The 11,635-nt window shown below is 41.5% G+C and overlaps 1 pseudogene; it reads left to right on the forward strand.

Moving 5' to 3' along the window:
• Positions 1 to 2,480: 2,480 nt before the first annotated feature.
• LOC122618024 lies at positions 2,481 to 8,097 on the forward strand (annotated as a pseudogene).
• The last annotated feature ends 3,538 nt before the right edge of the window (positions 8,098 to 11,635 follow it).

Consider the following 11,635-nt stretch of genomic DNA (forward strand, 5'->3'; position numbering starts at 1 on the left):
CGACAGGGACTACTAGGCTGGGGCTGCCGGGCTGAGATCAAGGAGGCGCAGGTCGACGTGAGGAGTAAGGAACGATGAGGATCAAGATGCCACGTCGAGATGCTCGAATAGGCTGGGACGTAAAGGCTGCGATCAGGAAGGCGCAAGGATGTTCAAGATGCCAAGTCAAGACGCTGAACGACGGGGTCTAATAAGCTGCGACTGCCAGGCTGAGAACGAAGGGGGCAGGGTTGACGAGAGGAGATCGAGGAAGTTGCCTATGCAAGGAGGAACCAAAGCAGAGGACCACCGGAGGCAACATCCTTTTCAAAAGCTTCCGAAGAAAGGGGGAGATGTGAGGAGTCTTAAAACTCCCCACAAATCTGGGTGCAGGAGATCGACGTAGCAACAGCTAAGACGGCTGGAATGCAAGAGGAGTCAAGGGCGGTCAGGTCAAACGGGAAATAATGGACCTTGGACCCCGGCAAAGCGGAGAGACCGTGAAATAACGGTACCGCGCTGGACCTTAAACTCAAACCCGCCAAGGGCGTAGAGGTCATACGGTAACAGTGCGGACTTTGGACAGGCACAAAGAGGACGCACCGTGAACTAATGGGACATGTTTGGACCTTGTACCCAAGCGAGCCGTGTGCAAAAGGGGAAATAACGGGATTCCCGCAGCCGATATAAGGGACGGCGCCGGCGCAGCTCGGGACAGTCAACAAGAAGTACGCGAAGGGCCATACAGCGACACAGTCGGTCGAAAACTTACGCGAAGTACACGGAGGTCAGCGAAAGTACGCCACACGGGCGGTCAGAAAATACCATCCCATTTACCATTTAGTATTTAGTAGTGTGTATTCAGCATTTAGTATTTTAGCATTTAGCATTAGATGAGAGAAGTAGAGATTATGTAAAGAAGCGGTCTACGGTCACTTGATTATTGGACACGAGACAGATAAACAGAATAAAACACAATTAAAATCAAAAGAATTAAAAGATATCTTAAACCTAAACAGTGGTAACCACTTCAGAAGTGGCATAGCAACCTTTTATGCACCCGCCTACATCAATATTTCGACGTAGCCGACAATACACACGTTTTTTTTCACAAAGTTAAAATAGCGTGCCCTACCAATTGGCCATGAATAAATTGGAGATTGCGGATTGGCTGAAGGCCAATGAAATTGAGTTCCCAACAAGCGCAACGCTTCGACAACTGCGTAAGCTTGCATTGGACGCCGGTTGCCAAAACGCTAGCGAGATTCCTGAAACCATATCAGAAGAAGAAGACACCAAACTGGAGAAAATAAGCCAGGGGATCGCGAGCGCGGGCCCATACGTCATTAAACGAATTTTACCAAATGATAGATACGTTTTAACAGACATAGAAAATTGCCAAATTAGTCAAATTCCGTATGAAGGAATAGTAGAGGCATGTCGGTTACGAAAATGGGCAGATTGGCGTAACCAGTGCGGAAATATCTCCCAATTTGTAGAATAATATCTTAACTTATTTTCTCTCTTTATATACCTGATACTGTACATATTTTCATTTTTTTTTTAAATTATTATGTCTCTTTTACTTATATTCTATTCAAATTTTAATATGTATTTAACTAATTTTTAATATTTAGGTAGCCAAAACTTCAAGACATGTAATTAATTAAAATCAACAATGTAAATATTGTAAATAATTGAAATCGACGATCGAGGACGATCTAATTGTCAGGATGGCCGAGCTGTTAGCAGGGATGGTATAAGTACCATCCCATTTACCATTTAGTATTTAGTAGTGTGTATTCAGCATTTAGTATTTTAGCATTTAGCATTAGATGAGAGAAGTAGAGATTATGTAAAGAAGAGGTCTACGGTCACTTGATTATTGGACACGAGACAGATAAACAGAATAAAACACAATTAAAATCAAAAGAATTAAAAGACATCTTAAACCTAAACAGTGGTAACAATAAATAAATTTCCAAATCAATTTCCGAGCAATAAATTAAAAGCGGTTTTTCTTTTTTAACAAATAAATTTTTCAATATTTATTTAATTATTTTGTGTTTGTGTTTAGAAGTACTTACAACGCGGAGAAAAGATTCAAATTCCATCATTCCAAATTTCTCCGTTTCCAGTTATAACGTTCTACGTTCAGTTGCTACGTTCTAATAAACATTTTTTCGACCGTGTTCCACATTCCAAGTGTTCCAACCGTAAATCAAGTGGTCCTAAGTACCATAAATCACCGGTCATTTATACAATACGCTGTTCACTCCAAGTCAGCTGTCCAATTAGTTTAAACTACGGCGTTCTCACTTAGTAAATTTTACACCACTTTCACACTCATTACATCCTATACGGTCTTTTCCGCTGCTTTCTACCGTTCACGGCAGCAATCTTAAACTTATTAAGTGCAGTCTAACGATAATCTGTCCACATTTTCAAAAGTGTGACCGTGCTATCAAACCGCTTCCTTTCCATTTCGCATATCTTCGATTATGCCCATCGGGGACGATAAGAAGAAATTGTCCGCTGAAAAACACAGGTCTATTTTTTCACCACATGGGCCAAGGAGTCCAAGGATTCCAAGCATTTTGGTGAAAACGCCTGGACAGATTTCCGACGACTGTGCTACTCCATCCAAAGCCACAGTACAGCGTACAGCTAAATATATGGCTGCTTCCGATCTAGCGCTAGCCAATTTCATTTCGGTTTCTGACCGCTTCACTGTGGTCTGGCCTATATGGGGAGAGCGGCCAAAAATACTTCTAGCAGACATATCGCTGTGAAATTTTTACTGTAAGTTCTTTGAAAAATAAGAATTGGAAAAAATCTAAGAAATGGGCGTGGTCGTTAGTATTTAAGCCCACTAAAAAGCAAAAACCAAAAAATACACCAAAAAGGATGCTTCAATTTTGTTAATATGAAAGGATATTATGAAAAATATGAAGAATATTAAGACAAATACAGGGCGGCAGCATTCTTTTGTGTAAGATAACTTAGCCATCTGCAAAGTTCTGCAGCTGAAATTTATCTATAAATATTGACCAATATTTTAAAATTAATTTCATCGAGCGATCAGGTGTCCATCACTTTTGAAACTCTAAGTGAAAAATGAGTTCAATGCTTAATAAGACAGAGGAAAAAGTCCAGTTACAAGAAGCGTCTGTAGAACACGGTAAGAAAAGAATGGGGAAAAATATAATAAGCAAAATTGTTGACACAAACATAATTGACAAACACAAATGATGATTACAAAAGAAACATCACAAAAACATAGGACAATCAGCAAATTACGGCGAAAACTTAACCTTGAAGATTGCAAGACAGCTTGAGTTTATTATTGTTTACACGTATGTTTGCGAATATTTGCAGCTAGACTTACGATTTTTATTTTCTTAAAACATTGACAAATACAGTGATAGCACTAATTAAGGGTGGATCGGGGGTCAATATATCTAAAAGTTTACTTAAACTAGGAAAATGACGTTCACATAATAAACAACAAAGGTATAATCCATCAAAAATTCACCAAATATGATAAATCAATTCAATGAATTTCACAATTCGAATTTATTAAAGTAAATACCTGAAACTTTAAAATTCATTTTAAATAATTAAAATTGGACCTATCAATCGCACTTTTGACCACTTTGCAATTCACCTTTGTTGTGACGAAAAGCAATCAAAAATCCGCTGTGCTGCAAAAATGAACAGTTGTTCTCCCTTTACACTATATTTTTAGAATGTCCCGTTAGAGTTAAGACAAAACAGTGTTGGCATACACATATTTGGACATTTTAGAGACAATCTGGTTACTTTTCGTAAATATTTGGAAAATTTTTTTTTTGTTGATTTTTGGCCTATAGGCGCAACCTCTTTGCGCTTTAGCGAATTTGAGGCTCAGATCAACACTCCGGAATCTGCAGCTTCAACCGTCACGAAGCTAAGCGTCCGTCGCGACCAAGTCCAAATCCTATAGGACAAGGTTGAAAAGGTTGAATTCGACATCTGCTCCGAGTGCCTTGTGTCAGCAGGCGAAGCGGCAGCAGGCAACATGCCTATTCTCAGGGCTAAATACAGTTATTGCTATTCAGTCTATGTAAGGTGTGTTGCCCAGCTCGTTGATCGAACAGGCCACGTCTCAGTCCATCCCAGCCGCGAACGCTGCGCCCCAGGCCTATATTTCCTCTGGCTGTCGGTTGCCTCCATGCGAAACAGAAGTTTTCGCAGGCAACTATCTTCGCTGGCCGACTTTCCGGGATCTTTTCACAGCCATTTATATCAATAATCCACGGCTGACTCCGTTTGAAAAGTTATTCCATTTAAATGCCAAAACAAGTGGCGACGCGCATGCAATCGTTTCGATTTCGCCTCTCACCAACGAGGGTTTCCGCTCTGCGTGGGAGAACCTAACAGAGCGTTTCGAAACGCTTGAAGGTACTGCAAAGTACTGTTCAGGGTTGCTTGACTGTCTTAGAAATGTCAGGCATCCACATTGAGATCTGAGACTGCCTGCTGGTATATCTGTGTTCATCCAAGCTCCCGAAGATAACTCTCTCCTTATGGGAGCAGTCGCACCATAAGAAAGCCGACATCCCGACATGGGTAGAGCTGAACACCTTCCTCACAGAACGCCATCGGACCCTAGAGGCCATCAATGATGTGAGACCGCCCGTACAAAGTCAGTCGCACTCCAAAGCGATGAATTCAAGTGGGTTCCCTAGAAAAATAAGTTCCTACGAGACGAAAGTGGCTCCAAAATCCAAAAGTTGCGACTTGTGCAACAAGGAGAACCATCCTGTCCGTGTATGTCCGCGTTTTCTCCAAATGTCGGTTGACGACCGGTCAGCCTACATTAAACTGAAGCAGTTATGCCTAAACTGCTTTGCAAAGGGACATCAGCTTCGAGAGTGCAAAAGCACGCACAATTGTTTTACTTGCCGTGGCCGGCATCACACGTTGTTGCACCGAAACAACCCCTTTTCCAGCAATTCAAGTCCTTCAAATCCTGCAAGGCCAATTTCTGCTAATCAAGCCAATTTCGTTCCTGATGAGCAAGCCGGTGTTCAAAATTATTTCGCCACGGGCTCAAGAGCTATCCTTCTTGGCCCTGCAGAGATCAAAATATTCCATCTTGGCACTAACTTTAAGTATCGATCAGAGGCAACATTTATAACCGAGCGACTGTTCAATCTAATTAGATTGCCATTCCAGGTGGTTCAAGACCAAGTCTCAGGCTTAAACCAAACAGTAGCAGCTCAGTCCAAGAAGCTCTGCAGTCCGACGAGGCCCGCGTTGCAGTTGGAGACGACGGCCTTTGTCCTCCCTCAACTAGCCGGAAATCTGCCTTCCTACCCAATTCCGCAAAATTGCCTTCGGGATCTTCCCGATTTTCCACTGGCGTATCCAAAATTCTATGAAAGCGCACAAATAGATGTCCTTATCAGAGCCGACATTCTGCCTTCGGTGCTTCTGAGTGGAGCAAAAACCAACATCTGTGGCTCTCTCTTGGGGCAAGAGACCATTTTCGGCTGGGTATTAACTGGGCCAGTGTCAGCCTCAGCACAAAGCAGAATTTCGTCCTTTTCGACGCAGATCTCCCACGCGTACGATAATTCACTGGACAAACTACTCACAAAATTTTGGGAGTTGGAGAATATACCAATAAAGTTGGTAAACGAATCCGATTCAATGTGCGAGAAGAATTTCCTTCAAACGACCACGAGAGACGAGTGCGGCAAATATGTCGTTACCCTGGCTTTTCGCGACCCAGAACATATCGGTTCCGGGCTAGGGCATTCCAGGTCTTTCGCGTTGGCTCAGTTTTTAAGAAATGAACAGCGTCTAAAAAGAGATGAGGACTTAAAAGCGAAATACGATTCGGTGATCCAGGAATATCTCGACTTAAAGCACATGCGACAAGTTCTTCCTACCCATGATTTCAACGCCTATTATCTGCCACATCACGCCGTCTTAAAACCGGAGAGCGTAACTACTAAACTCCGTGTAGTATTCAATGCCTCCAGCCCTTCATCGAATGGTACATGTTTAAATGATATCCTTCATGCTGGCCCTGTCTTACAGTCCGACTTAACCATTCAAATTCTGAAGTGGCGCTATTTCCGATACGTGTTTAGCGCCGATATCGAAAAAATTTATTGGCAAGTCTGGGTAGATCCGAAGCACACTCCATTCCAACGAATGTTTTTCCGAAATAATAGAGGGGAAATCAGAGATTTCGAATTGAAAATAGTAACCTTTGGAGTCAATTGCGGGCCTATCCTATACCATTCGAGTACTGCAGCAGCTAGCAGCTGACGTAGAACTCAGCCATCCAAAAGCTAGCAATATCATTCGAAATTTCATGTATGTGGATTATGTTCTAGCCGGAGCGGACTCCACGGAAGAAGCTCAGCTCATGGTGCAAGAGCTCCAAGACGCTTTGAATTCCGCCGGATTTCCATTGAGGAAATGGACCTCCAACCAAAAGGAAGTTTCAGCGGCCATTCAGAGAAACCATCTCATAAATACTGATTTTCTCGAGATCGATGCAGAAAGCACTGCCAAAAGGCTTATGGGGCGGCCATATATGTGGGCAGCACCATTATGGTGCAACTCCTAACCGTGAAAACCCGGGTCAAAACGGTTTCGCTCCCAAGACTAAAGCTGTGCGAAGCGTTATTGCTTTACGAAATGGCTGCAGCCATCATTCCGCAGATGCCTACGATCAACTCCGAACTTTACTGCTGGACGGACTCCACAATAGTGCTTGCATGGTTAAGCAAGCCAGCGTGCCAGTGGACAACATTTGTAGCCAATATGGTGACGAAGATCGCCCAGGCCACAAAAACAGAGAATTGGTCTCATGTTCAATCTGAGCATAATCCAGCAGACCTGGCAAGTAGAGGGGTTTCCCTCCAAGATCTAGCCGATAGCCAGTTTTGGTGGCACGGACCGACTTGGTTGCAAAATCCACGCAACCAATGGCCAACTCAGGTCGACAACGCTCCGGTGACCGACCTGGAGAAGCGTGCTCTGAAAGTCCATCTCGCAAAAGCTCCATCTGAAGAGTTGTTGGCACGTTTTTCCAAGCTTGAGAAAGCTCTACGGGTCCTTGCTTATGTTCATCGCTTCATACAGCGGTGCAGGAAGCAGACATCTCCATCTGATGTGCATTTGCTGGCCACTGAAATCGCCGCCGCCGAGCGGTTCCTAATTTCGAACACTCAGCGCAGAGAACTCCCTGTGGAATATCACTGCCCAAGTGAAAAGCGTTCAGTGCCAAGTTTAAGTTTTATCCTAAGCATGAACCCGTTTCTAGATCCGCAAGGACTGATCAGGGCGTGCGGCCGTGTGGCGGCTTCCGAAAGCCTTCAATACAATGAACGACATCCAGTGATTCTTCCGTATAATTGCCTGCTTTCTCGCCTCCTTGCAAATTTCACACATCGCATAACTCTCCATGGTGGTAACCAGTTAATGGCGCCTCATTCGGTCGAAATACTGGATTCCGAGAATTAAGAACCTGATGAAAGCAGTAGTAAATTCGTGCAAGGTATGTGTGATCCACAAAAAGCGGTTGCAAAGGCAACTGATGGGTGTCCTGCCCAAAGAAAGAGCATCGTTCTCTCGATCATTCACGTATACTGGCATGGATTACGCCGGTCCGTTCGATATAAAGAACTATACGGGAAGGGCATGTCTTATCACAAAGGGGTATGTGTTAGTTTTTGTTTGTTTCTCCACCAAGGCCATCCATTTAGAGCCTACATCTGACTTAACGACCGAAAAGTTTCTTGCCGCTTTTGCTCGTTTTGTATCCAGAAGAGGGTGTCCACGTCAAGTCCAGTCAGACAATGGCAAAACCTTTGTTGGCGCTGCCACCCTGCTTTCTCGCGATTTCCTTCGGGCCGAAAAAGAGTCGGTGACGAATGCGTATAGTCATCAAGAGATGCAATGGCGATATATTCCTCCGGGGGCACCCCATATGGGAGGCCTTTGGGAAGCAGGCGTAAAAAGTGTTAAGCCACTATTTTACAAATGCACTGCCACACGAAAATACACGTTCGAAAAGCTCTCCACGCTCTTGGCAAAGATAGAAGCGTGCCTTAACTCCAGGCCGCTCTCTTATGACTGAGGATCCGACAGATTTGCTGGCCCTGACGCCAGGTCATTTCCTTGTCGGGGGACCCCTTATGTCCACGGTTGAACTCGTGCTTATTTAATTTTCACCCAATTAGTAAATATAAGTAAATTTTTGTAACAATGGTAACCGAAGGGTGTCAGGTATAGAGAAAAATATTTTATTGTTAGCCTCTTCCAGGCAATGTATTTGAAATTAAATATTTAATGTTCTATATTGTTTAAATAAAAATAACTTTTCAGCGGCGAGTATCCGCCTTGTTTTTGTTATGCAAAACAACCATTTTCATTGACGTGCGTATCGTTGTCCGATACTCCCCGCTAAAAACAATTTTAGTATACTTTTCATAATCTTTGTATGCTAGCCTTTAATTTGTATTACACATTACACATGGCACTAGCCAACAATTTATTACTCAATAAACTTATGCTATTATTTTAACTACAACATTTCCAAAAGGGGTGCTGACGCGAGAAGTGAAGTAGGTCAAAAAAGATGACATAACGTTTGACGGACAACCTTGACAAAAGGGGATCGTATTGCGCGGCCCGCGCCGATCACCATCAGGCATGCGGACGCATGAAGGGGAGGGAATGTGGCCGAAACATTGCCCGATCGTTTTACGATCAAACTACAGCTTAGCTTGTGCGGCTTTGAGGACTGCTGACTGACGAACGGTACGAACTTTTACAAGCACTTCTAAAAATTATTCTCGAACATTATCCTGAACATCGGATGCCCCTCCCTCGGCCTTAGTCCTTACCCAGGACACGGGCACTAATACGCCGACGTAACAAATTCTATAGATATGCCAAGCCAGTTTTACAACTTTTACTATGAAATATTGTAATATAGTATTGGATAGCTCATCAACTCGACTTTAGTATTCTGTCCTGTCTAAAGATAATAAACAAACGAATCTTGGTTATGTGTATTATTCAAAAAGTCTTTTTTTCATGTATCCAAATATCGGTGGATTTCTGTACTCACATTACACTCGCAGCTTTGTTCATATGTTAGGGCCCACATTCGTGGCCAGATTTGAAATTAAATCAAGCCAATAATAATGGTTTCTATCAATGTTAGTTGACGCAGTGCATGACGTGAAACATGAAATAATATATTGCTTTAAAATATATCAAATCATGTTATTGTAGACGTTGAAAAATGCAAAAAAAAGGGATACTTTTATAATTTTAATGAATAATATAACCTAAGTTTTACGTCGATGTAATTAAGGAAGGGTAGGCGTTACTAGTATCTGCATCATTTTAACTTGAAATCTGAATTTTAACTTTTATATGTTTTGAGTTATCGCTATTAGTACGGACAGAGATCTTATCCTTAATTTGTATCAAGAATATACATTTTTTATAAGTTCAATCGTTTTCTTTCATACCTAATACAAGCTACAACATACAAATAATCTGTTGTTTGAGAAAGCGTAAAACAGCACAATTTTAAAAATTCAACCATTTTATTAAAAATATTTTTAGATTATCGACTTATCCAGATATATGCTCATCTCAGTAGAAACTGTTGCTTCAACTGGACAAACTGCATCTCCTTTTAATGGACGCCACTTACCTTGCACTTTCTTTACTGCAATAAAACTATCGCTTAAACAGAAGGCTTGGATATCACTTATAATGTAAGTTAATAAACCACATAAAAAAAAGGAAAAAGGACGTTAAACTTTTTTTTATTCACCATTAAATGCCTTGGAACTATGTACGCGTTAAATGGAATTTTTACACTAATTTTCAGAACATTTTAAAACAACACTAGATTGCGGATGCAGATGTGACTGCGGAAACAACGCAACAAATCCAAGTGTAGTAATGGCAGTGCAATAAGAGATATTCTTTTTTTTTTGTAGCACTACTTTCAGGGAAACAAGCGATCAAACTTCCATTGCACTATGGGTAAAAAGCCGGATTTTAGTATTAATGTAATTTGTTTGTGATTGATATTTTAATGCTGCTTTAATTTTTTGATTCCTTAATAAGAAGAGTATTTTCAATTGTTATCTATCTGATAACGCCCACAAACCGCCCAAAACTGCCACGTCCATACTTTTGACAAATGTTTCGATATTTTTTCATTTTTGTATTAGTCTTGTAACTTTCTATCGATTTGCCAAAAAACTTTTTGCCACGCCCACTCTAACGCCCACAAAACCGACAAAAACTGTATGTGCTAAAGACTCTCCTTCGCACTTCGAATAGCTGAGTAACGGGTATCCGTCTGTCGTCCGTCTGTCCGTCCGTATGAACGTCAAGATCTCAGGAACTATAAAATCTAGAAAGTTGAGATTCAGCATAAAAACTTCGGAGACATAGAAGCAACGCAAGTTTGTCGATTCATGTTGCCACGCCCACTCTTACGCCCACAAACCGCCAAAAACTGTTACGCCCACACTTTTGAAAATGTTTTGATATTTTTTCACATTTTTGTTAGTCTTATAAATTTCTTTCGATGTGCCAAAAAACTTTTTGCCACGCCCACTCTAAGGCCCACAAAGCGCCCAAAACTGCCACGCCTACACTTTTAAAAAATGTTTTGATATTATTTCTTAGTTTTATCAGTCTTGTAAATTTCTCTCAGTTTGCCCAAAAACTTTTTGCCACGCCCACTCTAACGCCCACACCCCGCCAAAAACTGTCAGTGTTGAAGTCTCCTTCGCACTTCCACTGGCTGAGTAACGGGTATCAGATAGTCGGGGAACTCGACTATAGCGTTCTCTCTAGTTTTAGTTTAAGAGACAAAGCGGAGTTATAAATATTCAAAAGTGTAAAAAACAATTAATTAAATGATTTTACTGAATTTTGTTATGGAATATATGAATTATATATAATTATATATGGGTAAAAAGTCAGAAATTTTGGTATTAATTACAATTTTAAAGATAGAGACTTAAATTTTTATACCCGTTACTCGTAGAGTAAAAGGGTATACTTGATTCGTTGAAAAGTATGTAACAGGCAGAAGGAAGCCTTTCCGACCATATAAAGTATATATATTCTTGATCAGGATCAATAGCCGAGTTGATATGGCCATGTCAGTCTGTCCGTCCGTCTGTCCGTCTGTCTGTGCGTATGAACGTCGAGATCTCAGGAACTACAAAAGGTGGAAAGTTGAGACTAAGCATACAGACTCCAGAGACATAGACACAGTTTGTCTATTCATGTTGCCACGCCCACTCTAACCCCCACAAACCGCCCAAAACTGCCACGCCCACACTTTTAAAAAATATTTTGATATTTTTTCATTTTTGTATTAGTCTTGCAAATTTCTATCGATTTGCCAAAAAAACTTTTTGCCACGCCCACTCTAACGCCCACAAACCGCCAAAAACTGTCAGTGCTGAAGACTCTCCTTCGCACTTCCACTAGCTGAGTAACGGGTTTCAGATAGTCGGGGAACTCGACTATAGCGTTCTCTCTTGTTTTATATGTATTATTAGGTTTTAAATAGAATTTCGGATTTGGTTTATTTTTTGATCTG

The sequence above is a fragment of the Drosophila teissieri genome, chromosome 3L, assembly GCF_016746235.2.
Source record: "Drosophila teissieri strain GT53w chromosome 3L, Prin_Dtei_1.1, whole genome shotgun sequence".
Taxonomy (NCBI): Eukaryota; Metazoa; Arthropoda; class Insecta; order Diptera; family Drosophilidae; genus Drosophila; species Drosophila teissieri.